The sequence below is a fragment of the Lutra lutra genome, chromosome 18 (genome assembly GCF_902655055.1).
Source record: "Lutra lutra chromosome 18, mLutLut1.2, whole genome shotgun sequence".
Taxonomy (NCBI): Eukaryota; Metazoa; Chordata; class Mammalia; order Carnivora; family Mustelidae; genus Lutra; species Lutra lutra.
The window spans coordinates 33,085,518-33,098,523 of record NC_062295.1 but is presented as its reverse complement, the minus strand read 5'-3'; the positions used below and the strand labels follow the sequence as shown (position 1 = coordinate 33,098,523).

Sequence of the window (13,006 nt, the reverse complement as noted above, 5' to 3'; positions counted from 1 at the left end):
TTCAGAAAGTGTGGTGAATGATACAAGAAATGTTGCTAGCAATCTGAAGAACATTTTATGGGTTGTTTTTTTTTTAAGATTTTATTTTTAATCTGCACCCAATATGGGACTCGAGCTCACAACCCAGAGGTAAAGACTCGCACGCTCTATGAACTGAGCCAGCCAGCCAGGTGCCCCAAGAAGAATTTTTTTTTTTTCAAACTTCAGTAGTTTTCTATTTATTTTCATTCCTATTAGATAAATTAAAACCAGCACATCAAAGTATTCATTATTCCTTGGATATTATTGTACAAGATAAAGCTAAATTTATTTTTAATTAGTTATTTTAAAGAAAAATGTTAAATAATGGTGCAGGTATGATATACAGAATGTGGAAAATTATGACAGCAATATGACAGTTTTTAGAATTTGGGAAACACCAAGTTAGAAATGAGAGTTTGGGAGAGATGAGAAGTTGGGAAAAGATTAAAAGACTCTGGACATTAGGAATCATCAACCTAGAACTAATACTCCAGGCCTAGACTTAATTGTATAAAGGAGAATTGGATAAAGAGATGCATTAAGAACAAAATATGAACAAGAAATAGCTTTCTACATTTTAATATTTTTAATTGAGATATATCAACATACAACATTGTATTAGTTTCAGGTGTCCAACATAATGATTTGATGTATGTATATACTGTGAAATGATTGTCACAGTAAGTGCAGTTAACATCCATCCCCACACATAGCTACAGTTTCTTTCCTTGTGATGAGAACTTTTAAGATAAACCCTCTTAGCAACTTTCAAATGTTATTGTTAACTATAGTCACTATGGTATACATTACTACTCTAGGACTTATTTATCTGATAACTGGAAGTTTGTACCTTGAACCACCTTCACGAATTTTGCCCATGCCCCAACCCCATCTCTGAAAACCACCAACCTGTTCTCCATGTCTGTGAGTTTTTTGTTGTTTTAGGTTCCGCATGTAAGTGAGATCATAGAATATTTGCCTTTCTGTCTGACTTATTTCACTTAGCACAATGCCTCAGTGTTGTCACAAATGGCACAATTTCTGAAACCTTTTTAATAATTAGAAAATTACCGGAAGTAAATATCCTGCTTATAAGAGCAAAAGGAATCCTAAAATACGTCAAAGTAACTTTAATAATGTATAGGACTTATATTTGGTCAATCAATAAAACTAAAGTCCTCTGAGTTAAACCAGGATTATTTGCATAAGCAGAGTAATAACTTGTTTGTAGATAAGAAGGCCATAATATAAAAGATAAGCAGTTTTCCCTGAAACCATAAATTTGATGCAGTCTCTAAATTCCAAAAGGATGAGTTAGGAAACTTGACAAAATAATGCAAAAGTTCATCCAGAATGATAATGAGAAAAACCAGAACATTCTGAAACAGATGAGTAATGGGGAGACCTAGTCTACCAATATTAAAAGTTGAAACAAAAGCACAGTGTGCTGGGATTGGCACAGGACTGGCACATCCATCAGAATAAGAGTCCAGAAATAGCTCCAAATGCACATGGGAATTTGGCATGGATATGATAAAGGTGGTTATTTTAAGGGGAAAACAATTATTCAATGGTGGTTTCTTGATTAGCTACTTAAGGGAGAGTGTGGGAAGCTGGATTTCTATTTCATTCGCTATGCCAAAAGATTTAAATGTAGAAACAAAAACATTAAAAGCGAAAAATGGGTGAACATTCTTTTAACCTTGGGATGGAGAAGGTCTTTCTAAAATGACATGCAAACCAGAAACAGACTGAAACACTTTTAAGTTTGATCATGTTCTCAACCAAAACGTCTATATGGCAAACTCAAACTATGAACATTAAACTAGGAAAATATTTTTTTAGATTCTATTTTTAAGTGATCTCTACACCCAAGGTGGGGCTCAAACTCACGATCCTGAGATTAAGAGTCACACACTCCACTGACTGAAGGAGCTAGGCACCCTACGGAAAAAGATTTCAAACACATGAAAAAGATTGACACAGTATATCAGAAAGATTTGTGAGTTGATAAGAAAAGGAAAAAACAACCCAAACGAAGGACATGAGCAGATAATTCACCAAAGAAACAGAAATTACCAACAAACATGTTCAACCACAACCACAAGTGATATGAAATACAGCAATAATAAAATACTTTCTATCTGTCTGACAAAACTGAAAAAAACTCATAGCATCAATCTGGCAAGTATATATGGAAAACAGGCACTCATTGTGTAAATGTAAATACACCTTTTCTGGAAGTCAGTTTAATAATATTTGTTAAAAATTTGGGCACCTGGGTGGCTCAGTTGGTTAAGCAACTGTCTTCGGCTCAGGTCATAGTCCTGGGATGGAGTCTCACATCAGGCTCCCAGCAACATGGGGAGTCTGCTTCTCCCTCTGACCTCCCCTCTCATGCTCTTACTCTGTCTTTCTCTTTCAAAATGAATAAATAAGGGACACCTGGGTGGCTCAGTTGGTTAAGCAGCTGCCTTCGGCTCAGGTCATGATCCCGGCATCCTGGGATCGAGTCCCACATCGGGCTCCTTGCTCATCAGGGAGCCTGCTTCTCCCTCTGCCTCTGCCTGCCATTCTGTCTGCCTATGCTTGCTCTCTCTCCCTCTCTCTCTCTGACAAATAAATAAATAAAATCTAAAAAAAAAATGAATAAATAAAACCTTTAAAAAATTTGTTAAAAATTTAAATGTACATAGTTTTGACTCAAATTCCATTTCCAGGAATTTATCCTACGGAGGTGGTTACACAAGTGCACAAAGCTAGATGCACAAACGTGCTAATTGCTGGGCTGTTTGAAATGATGAAAAATTGGAAACAACCCCAATTTCATTAGTATGGCACTAATTTATGGTAACAATGGAACACTGAAGCTGTTAAATTGAACACAGAAGGTATCGATGTTCTAAACTCAAGTTCACAATAAATAAGTGAATAAAGCAATGTGTGGAAAAGCATATTTTTAGAAAAAAACTCATAAAAAACACATTTTTAGAAAATCATTTATGTATAAATTTTTATGTAGGTCCGGAAGAAAATACACCAAATATTTGATGGTGATTACTTGAGGTCTGAGAAGAGAGGGGGCTTAATTTGATTTTTTAAAAAATGTATATTGCGGGCATCTGAGTGGTTCAGTGGGTTGAGCCTCTGCCTTTGGCTCAGGTCATGATATCAGGGTCCTGGGGTCGGGCCCCACATCAGGCTCTCTGTTCAGCAGGGAGCCTGCTTCCCCCTCTCTTCTGCCTGCCTCTCTGCCTACTTGTGATCTCTCTGTCAGATAAATAAATAAAATCTTTGAAAAAAAAAAGAACCTTACAAACTAGTAATAAAGGAAAAATTTTTTTTTAAAAGATTTTATTTATTTGTCAGAGAGAGAGAGAATGAGCACAGGCAGACAGAATGGCAGGCAGAGACTGAGGGAGAAGCAGGCTCCCCGCTGAGCAAGGAGCCCGATGTGGGACTCGATCCCAGGGCGCCAGGATCATGACCTGAGCCGAAGGCAGTTGCTTAACCAACTGAGCCACCCAGGCGTCCCAATAAAGGAAAATTTTTAAAAAATGTATATTGCTTGAATTTTTGCATAGATCTTTACCCGGACATCAGAAATTATATTTTTAAATTTCTTTAAAAAATTTATTTGAGAGAGAAAGCATGTGCAAGGAAGCATGAGTGGCTAGAGGGGCGAAGGGGGAGCGGTAAGCAGACATACAGGGCTCAAACCCAGGATCCTGAGATCATGACCTGAGCCAAAGTCAAGTGCCTAACCAACTGAGCCACCCAAGTGCCCCAGAAAAAAATTTTTTTAAAGACAAATCAGTAGTTCGGTACTCAGGAAGGATGAAGACAGGGGTTGTGCTCCATGACAAAAAGCAGAGGCAGAGGGGCATCTGGGTGGCTCAGTGGGTTAAAACCTCTGCCTTTGGCTCAGGTCATGATCCTAGGGTCCTGGGATCAGGCCCCGCATCTGCATCAGGCTCTCTGCTCAGCAGGGAGCCTGCTTCCTCCTCTCTCTCTCTCTGCCTGCCTCTCTGCCTACTTGTAATCTCTGTCAAATAAATAAATAAAATCTTTTAAGAAAAAAAAAAGGCAGAGGCAGGCATGAAGTGTCAGCACCAAGGAGCTGGCATGTGAGGGTTCAAATCCTAGATTGGCACATAAAGCCAAGTTTCTCACTTTCAGATAACACAGTGACTCCTTTGGGAGGTAGGGATGGAGACTAGGATCTCCGCAGAGATGGAGTTAGAGTCAGGAACGGACAGAGTTCAGATAGGAAGATCTCAGGTGAGGCTGGTGCTTGGAGTGGATGTGAACTCTCAGGCTATCTAAGATTGGAGACCTGGGAAGAGTGTGCAGTTTCTAGAACTTAGGATGTGCTGGAACTTTACAAACTTGATAAACTTCTTAGAAAGGATGGAAGGATGAGCACCCCTGGGAGGTGAGCCCAGACCAAGCCCTTCCTGCCTGACACAGGTAAAACTCACCTGGACTCACCTGGGACTACTACCCTCTTAGAGTCACAAAGGCATTTTCAATACTTTCTAACTTTCTAGACCCCAGCACAGCGGAGGACTCTAGGACAGTACAGCTAGAGGTTAAGAGGGACTGGGAGCACTCAAGTCAAGAGAGAGACAGGAGCTTCATGGAGAGACCCTCCTTGGGGAGGTAATGCATTCAAACTACAGAGAAAAGAAATATTTCAGAAATAATATTCGGGCTTATGTCTCATGGCCCATATCACCTTTGAGATATTTCACCTCTGAAGAGAGATTTCAATCAAAGGTAACTAGGGTCATGTCAAAAAGTCTTGGGAGCAAACTTCAAGTGATGCCCAATAACCCAAGGATGGGATAATTTGATCATCAGGAAGGGTAAGAACTATCATGGATTGAAAGGCAAATGTGGCTCAATTCATTAGTTTATATTGACAAAAAAATTTTTCTCGCCTTTGGAGGATGTTAGAGAATCAATTCATTATTTTGAATTATGAAGCTTCTCTACAAAGAAACATTCCGGCTAATAAATGACGACAGAATTTTATTTTATTTATTTTTTTTAAAGATTTTATTTATTTATTTATTTGACAGAGAGAAATCACAAGTAGATCACAAGTAGACGGAGAGGCAGGCAGAGAGAGAGGGGGAAGCAGGCTCCCTGCCAAGCAGAGAGCCTGACGCGGGCCTCGATCCCAGGACCCTGAGATCATGACCTGAGCCGAAGGCAGCGGCTTAACCCACTGAGCCACCCAGGCGCCCTGACGACAGAATTTTAGACTTAGAATATCACCATGAAGTAATGGGTCCAAGTACTGAGTTCCAACAACACGCAACATCCCATAGCACATGGTAAGAGACAACCAGATCTTATGGTCGCCTGATGAGGGAATGTACCATCATCTATGAAGTGTTCTCGCCCCCGCTCCCCCACTGAACCTAGGGATGAGATCAAGCCTGTAGATGCTGCCGCCAGTTACAGGAAATAAGAGGACACAGGAATGCACTGAATACCAGTGAAGGCGGACAGCAAAATTGAAACGCTGGCAAACACCTCAGGGCAAGATCCCTGGGTTCTTCAGCAAATATATTGCCCCGGGGAAATAAAGAGATGGAGAGAGAGGCAAGCTATAGATTAAAAGAAATTAAAAAAGACATATTGCCCACTGCAATCCATGGACCATATTTGGATCTTGATTCAATCAAACTTTACTATTTTTAAAAGATTTTATTTATTTATTTGACAGAGACAGCAAGAGAGGGACCACAATAGGGGGGAGCTAGAGAGAAAGAGCAGGCTCCCCACTGAACAGGGAGTCTGACTCTGAGCTGGGATCATGACCTGAGCCAAAGGTGGATGTCTGAGTCACCCAGACACCCCTAATCAAAGAAACTTAACAAACAAAACAAAACAAAAACACCTTGCTTCTTGCATTTATGAGACAATTGGGAATATAATCACTGACTGGATATTTGAGGATATCAAGGAATTATTATTAACTTTTTAGGTGTGATAGTGTATTGTGGTTATATATATTTTTAGAGCCCTTAGAGAGAGAATACTGAAATATTAATGGGATAAATCACTTGAGGTCTGGGACTTGCTTTAAAATAAAACAGAAAAGGAGAAAGAATGTGCCAGAAAAGACGAAACAAGAATGGCCATGCGTTGACCATTGTTAGGCTGGATGAATGTTCTGTCTGAGCTTGGGTCTGTCTGAAATTTTCCACAATAAAAAGTGGTGGGTTGTTTCTTTTTAAGTCACTGTGATGAATCAAAAAATTTCCTCCTTTGAAAAAAATGACGGTTGGGAGCAAATGTTCTAGGAAACCCCTCCCAGAACATACTCTCTCTCCAATTAAAAATAACCTTTTATTTTTATGAAGCAATATACATTCATTGTAGAAAACTATCAAACACTGAAAAGCAAAAATAAAACACTGTATTTCCACCACCTAGAGGTTACCATTTAAAAACTTACTGTATAACATCACAGGACTTTTTCTTTGGCTTATGTTTTTTTTAATTAATTTATTTATTTATTTATTTATTTATTTGACAGAGAGATCACAAGCAGGCAGAGAGGCAGGCAGAGAGACAGGAGGAAGCAGGCTCCCTGCTGAGCAGAGAGCCCGATGCGGGGCTCGATCCCAGGACTCCGAGATCATGACCTGAGCCGAAGGCAGCAGCTTAACCCACTGAGCCACCCAGGCGCCCCTGGCGTGTATGTTTTTTAACAAAACAAGATCATCCTGCCCATGCCGTTTTGAGAGGTGCTTTTCTCCATCGATGGGCTCCACCTCCCCATATCAATAGATTTTCATCTTATCTAATATCCAGGCCATATATACATTTCCTTAATTGTGTCTCAAAGTGTTCTAGCATCTTAGCTCAGCTGCCATAACAAAATACCACAGACCAGGTGGCTCAAACAACAGACATTAATTTCTCACAGTGCCAGAGGCCGGGAAATTTAAAATAGCATGGTGGCCAATTTGCATTCCTGGTTAAAACCCTCTTCCTGGCTCACAGACAGGTACCTTCTTGTTTTATCCTTACTTAGCAGAGAGAGAAAGTACTAGAATGAGGGAAAGAGAAGGTTGTGGGGGGAGGGTCTGGTCTTCCTTTTCTTAGAAGAACACTAATCCCATCATTAGGACCCAACCCTCATGACCTCACCTACACCTAATCACCTCTCCTAGTCTGACTTGCAAATACTATCACTTTGGAGGTTAAGGCATCAACAGGTGAATTACCGACTGAGATTTTATCTGGAACTAGGAGTGGCCTCTAGTTGGTATGTTTCTTGTCTCTTCTAATGTGGCACATTGTCTTTGCTTCTTTTGCTCCCGGAACTGTGACTTGTGGAATAGCCTGGGCCATTTGTCTTAAGGAATGTCACACTCCCCACCTATGCTTGGTTGCTTCCTCAAGGTACCTCTACAGTTTACAGGTACCAGCAAGTTGGAGCCTCTTGCCACTTGCTGTTCAGACCCAGGTGCCCCTGATGCCTGAGCCCTCAGAGTGGCAGCCCATTCTGGGGGTCCAGATGGCATGAGGAACATGTTGGCTGGGGACTCATCCAAGCCAGCCACTGGCCTCTGCCACCACCCCAGGGCAATCTTTCGCCACCAGAAATGGCTGTGAGTCAGAAACCTTAGGCTGGAGGCACCAGAAATGGTGTCACCACCATCTAAAAGAAAATTTCCACTGACCAGTGGTGACCTTATGCTGATTGTGTTTGACATTCTTGCCTTAAAGCCCAGGGATGGGTGGGAAAGTGAGATGTACACATTCCAGAAATTTCAGAGTAATGAGGGGAAACCTTCTGGAAAATTAGAAACTACAGGGAAAGTTTTAATTATATGTAGTATTTATTGCCCTGCCCATTGACATCTGAAGTTATTTTGTTCGTTTAGTAACATAAAATATACCCCTGTATATGGGTCATAAAACTGTCATGGTTGATCTGCTTAGAGATACGGAAATCTAAAAATGGAGAACATTCCCTCATTTGGAAGTTGGGGCTGAGTGAGTGAAAAAGTCACCGGGAAAAGTTTTCCCCTCCCTCACCCTGTTTTGGTCTACCTTTCCCACCCCGGAGGCCTAAAATAAGGGAATAAAGATGGTCCTAACAGGAACATTTTCCTGGAGGCAAACCCACACACCCATGGTGGGAGGGTACCCTGACAACAAAACAGACCTGGGAGGGACAGTTAGTTTCTCAAATTCCCTCCTAGGGTGTGAGCGTGGACTATCAATGTCCTTCCCACCTAACCTTGCCACGGTCAATCTTTGCTCTGAAAGAGACTTGCCCCCAGCCCACCTTTTCTGGGGTAGATGATTTCACTTTCTTTGCCATTCTAAAGGAGAGGAAAGGGCATTGCCCTGTCCACCAACAGACCACCTATCTTTATACCTTGGAGGGAAAGGCCATTCTGGATTTATAGTGTGGGATGGGGAGGGTCCAAGAGGACAGCAGCTCCGGAGGCCAGCCATTGCTCCCAGAGGTGCAGATGAGGACACAGCACAGAACCAACAGACCAGGCTCAGGGAGAGGATGGAGAGGGCACAGTGATGGAGGCGCCCCGCTTGGGAAGCAAGTGGTGATCCCTCCCAGAAGGGTGAATGGGATGAGCCTAGGTGGCTAGAAAGTGACCTAGGGATGCTTGGTGCTGGGTGGGCCCAGTAGACATGAGTCTCCAACCCGTGGTATTGCATGCAGCCCAAGAGAAAATCCTACCACTCAGGTGATGTGCTAATCAGTACTTAGAGCATGGCTCTCCACCTGGTGATTTTGCTGCCCCCCAGGGAACATCTGGCCATATTACTCGTTGTCAAAACCCAGGATGGGTTTTTCTCCTGGAATCTCGCAGGCAGAGGCCAGAGATGCTGCTAGACATCCCGCAATGCACAGGACAGTCCCCTCCCCCAACCATAAAGTGATCTGAAATGTCACTAGCACTGAGGTTGATAAACCTTGAGGGTTGAGGTCAAGAAGGTTTGAGTGAGCGTATTTAATACTTTGCACATGGTACTTTGATGGGGGAGCCTGGCTAGCTCAGTCCATAGAGCATGTGACTCTCCATCTTAGGGTCTTGGATTCAAGTCTCATGTTGAGTGTAGAGCTTACTTGAAAATATATAAAATTGACCATGCTTTATCCCACCCACAAGTCTGCATTTTTGTTTTTGCGTGTGCCCGTAAGACTTCTTACCCTTCGTCACTTGCTAGCACTTCAAGTTTGCATTATTTTTTGTTAACAGTTGGCTATTGGCCCCTGATGCATGCACAATGTAAGTTTTAAAATCATATTTCTGGGGGGACCTGGGTGGCTCAGTGGGTTAAGCCTCTGCCTTCTGCTCAGGTCATGATCTCAGGGTCCTCGGATCGAGCCCCACATCGGGCTCTCTGCTCGTCGGGTGTGGAGGCTGAGAAATTAAGGCCATCCCACCTCAGGTTTAGCCTTAGCATAAGTACAACCATCTTAGCTCTGGCAGCCATCTCAGACCCCTGTGCCCAAGGGCTGAACTTTCCCCTACTTTACTTTAGTTCTAAGGACACCCACCCTGCTTTAATAACAAGAAGCCCCACCCTGCTTTAGTTCCAGAGACCCCCCACCCTATTTTAGTATCAGGAAGCCCCACCCTACTTTAGTAACAGGAACCCATAAATACCCCTGCCTTAACTAAGCTTGGGGTTCAAGTCCCTACTCCATTGCGTCAGGTGTACTTGGGCCCAAGCTTAAGCATGTCACCTCGGGGTCAGCAAGTCCCTACTCCGCTGTGTCGGGTATACTGGGGTCCAAGTTTAAGCTTGTCGAATAAACCCTCATGGGATTGCATCGGTGTCGGCTCCTCGGTGGTCTCTCGGACGTGAGAACTCGGGTACAACACGGGGAGTCTGTTTCCCCCTCTCTCTCTGCCTGCCTCTCTGCCTACTTCTGATCTCTCTCTGTCAAATAAATAAAATATTTAAAAATAAATAAAATCGTATTTGTGTTTTTATAAAAGTCAGTTTTATCGAGGTATAATTTATATATAATAAAATGAACCTACCTGAAGTCTATATTACAGTGAGCTTTGACAACTCTCTACACCTACAAACTCAAGTTTTAAAAAGCACTGTTTAGGTTTAAGGAATATTGGTTAGAAAAAAGGACTTTGAAGTTGATCAGATGTGGGTTCGAATCCCAGCTCTGCCTTCCAAACCTTGGTTTTCTCATCAGTAAATTGGACTAATAAAATCCACTAGAGGGGTTATCCTGAGGATTAGAATGACCCACTTGACGTATTTGGCTCAGAGCAGGCCTGGCATATGGGGAAATGTGTCATCAGTGGTCGTAATGTTCATGATTATTTATGTTCTCACCCATTTCTCTATACACTTGGTAAATAGAGTCCTTTTTTTCTGTATGTACATGTCTTCCCAGGATGATCACACTTTTCCCAAGGTTACAAATAATCATATATACACGTGCAGTTTCCAAACTAGTATTTCCAACTTCCTCCCCCACCCGGGCTCCAGAAGAACAGGGCAGTTTCCCGCTAGGCCCTGCTCAAAGACATGTCCGCAACGGCACTCATTAGCTTCCCCCAAACCACCCATCATGTCTCAGACTGCCCATCCCGGTGGACGCCATCACATCCAGAAATCTCTTTGCAGAAATACCTGCTTCCTTTCTCCCTCACATACACCCCCTCGTTCATTAGACTGTCAGTTTAAGTGCTTCAAAACAGACCCAAGCAGCAGTGGTCCAACCTATGTGGGAGGTTATTTCTTGATTACAAAAGCGTCTAGATATGGGGCCCCTGGGTGGCTCAGTGGGTTAAGTGTCTGCTTTCGGCTCGGGTCATGATCCCAGGCTCCTGGAATGGAGCCTCGCATCGGTCTCCTTGCTTGGTAGGGAGTCTGCTTCTCCCTCTGCCTTCCTCTCTCAATCTCTCTCTCTCTGTCAAATTTAAAAAAAAAAAAGCATCTATACAGGGGGCACCTGGGTGGCTCAGTGGGTTAAGCCTCTGCCCTCGGCTCAGGTCATGATCTCAGGGTCAAGGGATCAAGCCCCGCATCAGGCTCTCTGCTCCGCAGGGAGCCTGCTTCCTCCTCTTTCTCTGTGCCTGCGTCTGCCTACTTGTGATCTCTATCAAATAAATAAATAATTTTTTTTTTTTAAAGCGTCTAGACATAATCAGTCCATAATGGATCTGGAGGCTCCAGGATTTCCAGACCCAGGCCTTTTCCAGTTGGTTGCTCTGTATACCGAGGGAATTGCCTTTGTTCCATAAGGTCTGCTTGGCCTATACCAGGTCCATTTTTCATGTAGCAGGATGGTCCTTGCTCAGGGTACAACAGACTGCATTTAACCCTCATATCCGTTAAGAGGCAGCGGCTTTGTTAGGTTGAATCACGTTAAATTGCCATTTTTGTTGGTCAAATGTGGTAGATCATTGGCCATCTTATATAATTCAGCCCAATAGTATCTCTGCTTTACAGATACGCATTCTGATGCACAGAGAAATCAAGTAATTTGCCCAAAGTCACACAGCAAGTGACTGGTAGAGAAGGAATTCAAATCCAGAGCTTCCCTGGAAGCTGGGCCCACAGAAGATTCTTCCGAACAAGTAAGGCTCGGTTCTTCCGTCCATAAAGTGCAACAGTGAACACTGGAAAGTTAAACAGCAGTTTAAGAGGGCGACAGCAACAGCTGAGTGTGGCTATATAAGAATGTCACAAGACCATCTATGAATTTTTTTTTTCCAAATGAGTGATAAGACAAGACATTCTTTTTTTTCTAGAAGTTGAGCGGACAGAACAACGGCTCCAGAACAGTGTGACCTAGAAGGCTCCTGAGAAGAGGGTGGATATCAGCTGAGTCTTAAAAGCAGAGGAGGCTTAGTCCCATGATGGTGGTGACAGCAATAGTTGGTGGTTATAAGCTCACTCTGTGCTATTTAACAAAACTTGAGATGTTATCTATGAAGATTCGGGTCTCTGTCATTACTTGATTGTGTGTGCACACACGGGTTTTTCACGCTCACATAGCATATCTGTGGATCTCTTCTTGTTGTGTCTCTCTGTTTCTCACTTTGTATATGTCTTTCCGTATCTCCATCTGTTTTTCTGTCTTTTTTTTAAGATTTAATTTATTTATTTGAGAGAGAGTGTGCGCGGGAGCACAGGCACGGGGGAGGGGCAGAGGGAGAGGGAGAAGCAGACACCCCACTGAGTGTGGAGTCCTATGTGGGGCTCGATCCCAGGTCCCTGAGATCCTGAGCGAAGCTGAAGTCAGACGCCCAACCGACTGAGACACCCAGGCCCCTCTGTCTTTCTGTGTCTTGGTGCTGTTTTCTCTCTCTCCCTGCCCCTTCCTCTCTTCCTTTCTAAATCTTCACACTTTCTCTCATCTTTCTCTCCTCATCTTTGCTTTATAATTGGTCCCACATAAATCCTAAGTGCACTTTTTTATTATTCATTGCAAATACAAAATGGTTTGATGTGCCCCGGCCCTCATTAAAAATGTGAAGGGACAGAACGTTCCATCCTTCCACCTAAATCTCTCTTCTGTGTTATTGCTCCTTCCCCTGGCCTTTTATTGAATCAGTTTGTTTTTATTTTTATCAAGTTAGACCTGTACATGGTTTTAAAAGTCAAATACTAAAAGACTAATCTGGAAGAAAAGCAACCCCACCTCATTACACTCTCGGCCTGCTTCTCAGATGAAATCATTTTCAACGCTTTCAGCCATTTCTCCTGGTAGGTAGGTACCTATTTCTCAGGAACATGCTTGTACAGCTATTTCTTGATTTTTTTTTTTTGTTTTCCCCATGATTTCTTAAAACAGAAAATGAGAATTTAACTCTTACATTTCCAGCCATACCAACTCTTCCCTTCTTCCACCATTCCTAAAATATGTTGTATCCCAGGGCACCTGGCTGGCTCAGTCAATGGAGCATGTGTCTCTTGATCTCAGTCAGGATTGTGAGTTCAAGCCCTG

The 13,006-nt window shown here is 42.8% G+C and overlaps 1 long non-coding RNA gene across 1 annotated transcript in view; it reads right to left on the bottom strand.

Annotated features, from left to right (window-relative positions):
• LOC125091034 (uncharacterized) overlaps positions 1-13,006 on the bottom strand; it is a 56,313-nt gene that overhangs the window by 12,232 nt on the left and 31,075 nt on the right. The window lies entirely within an intron of this gene.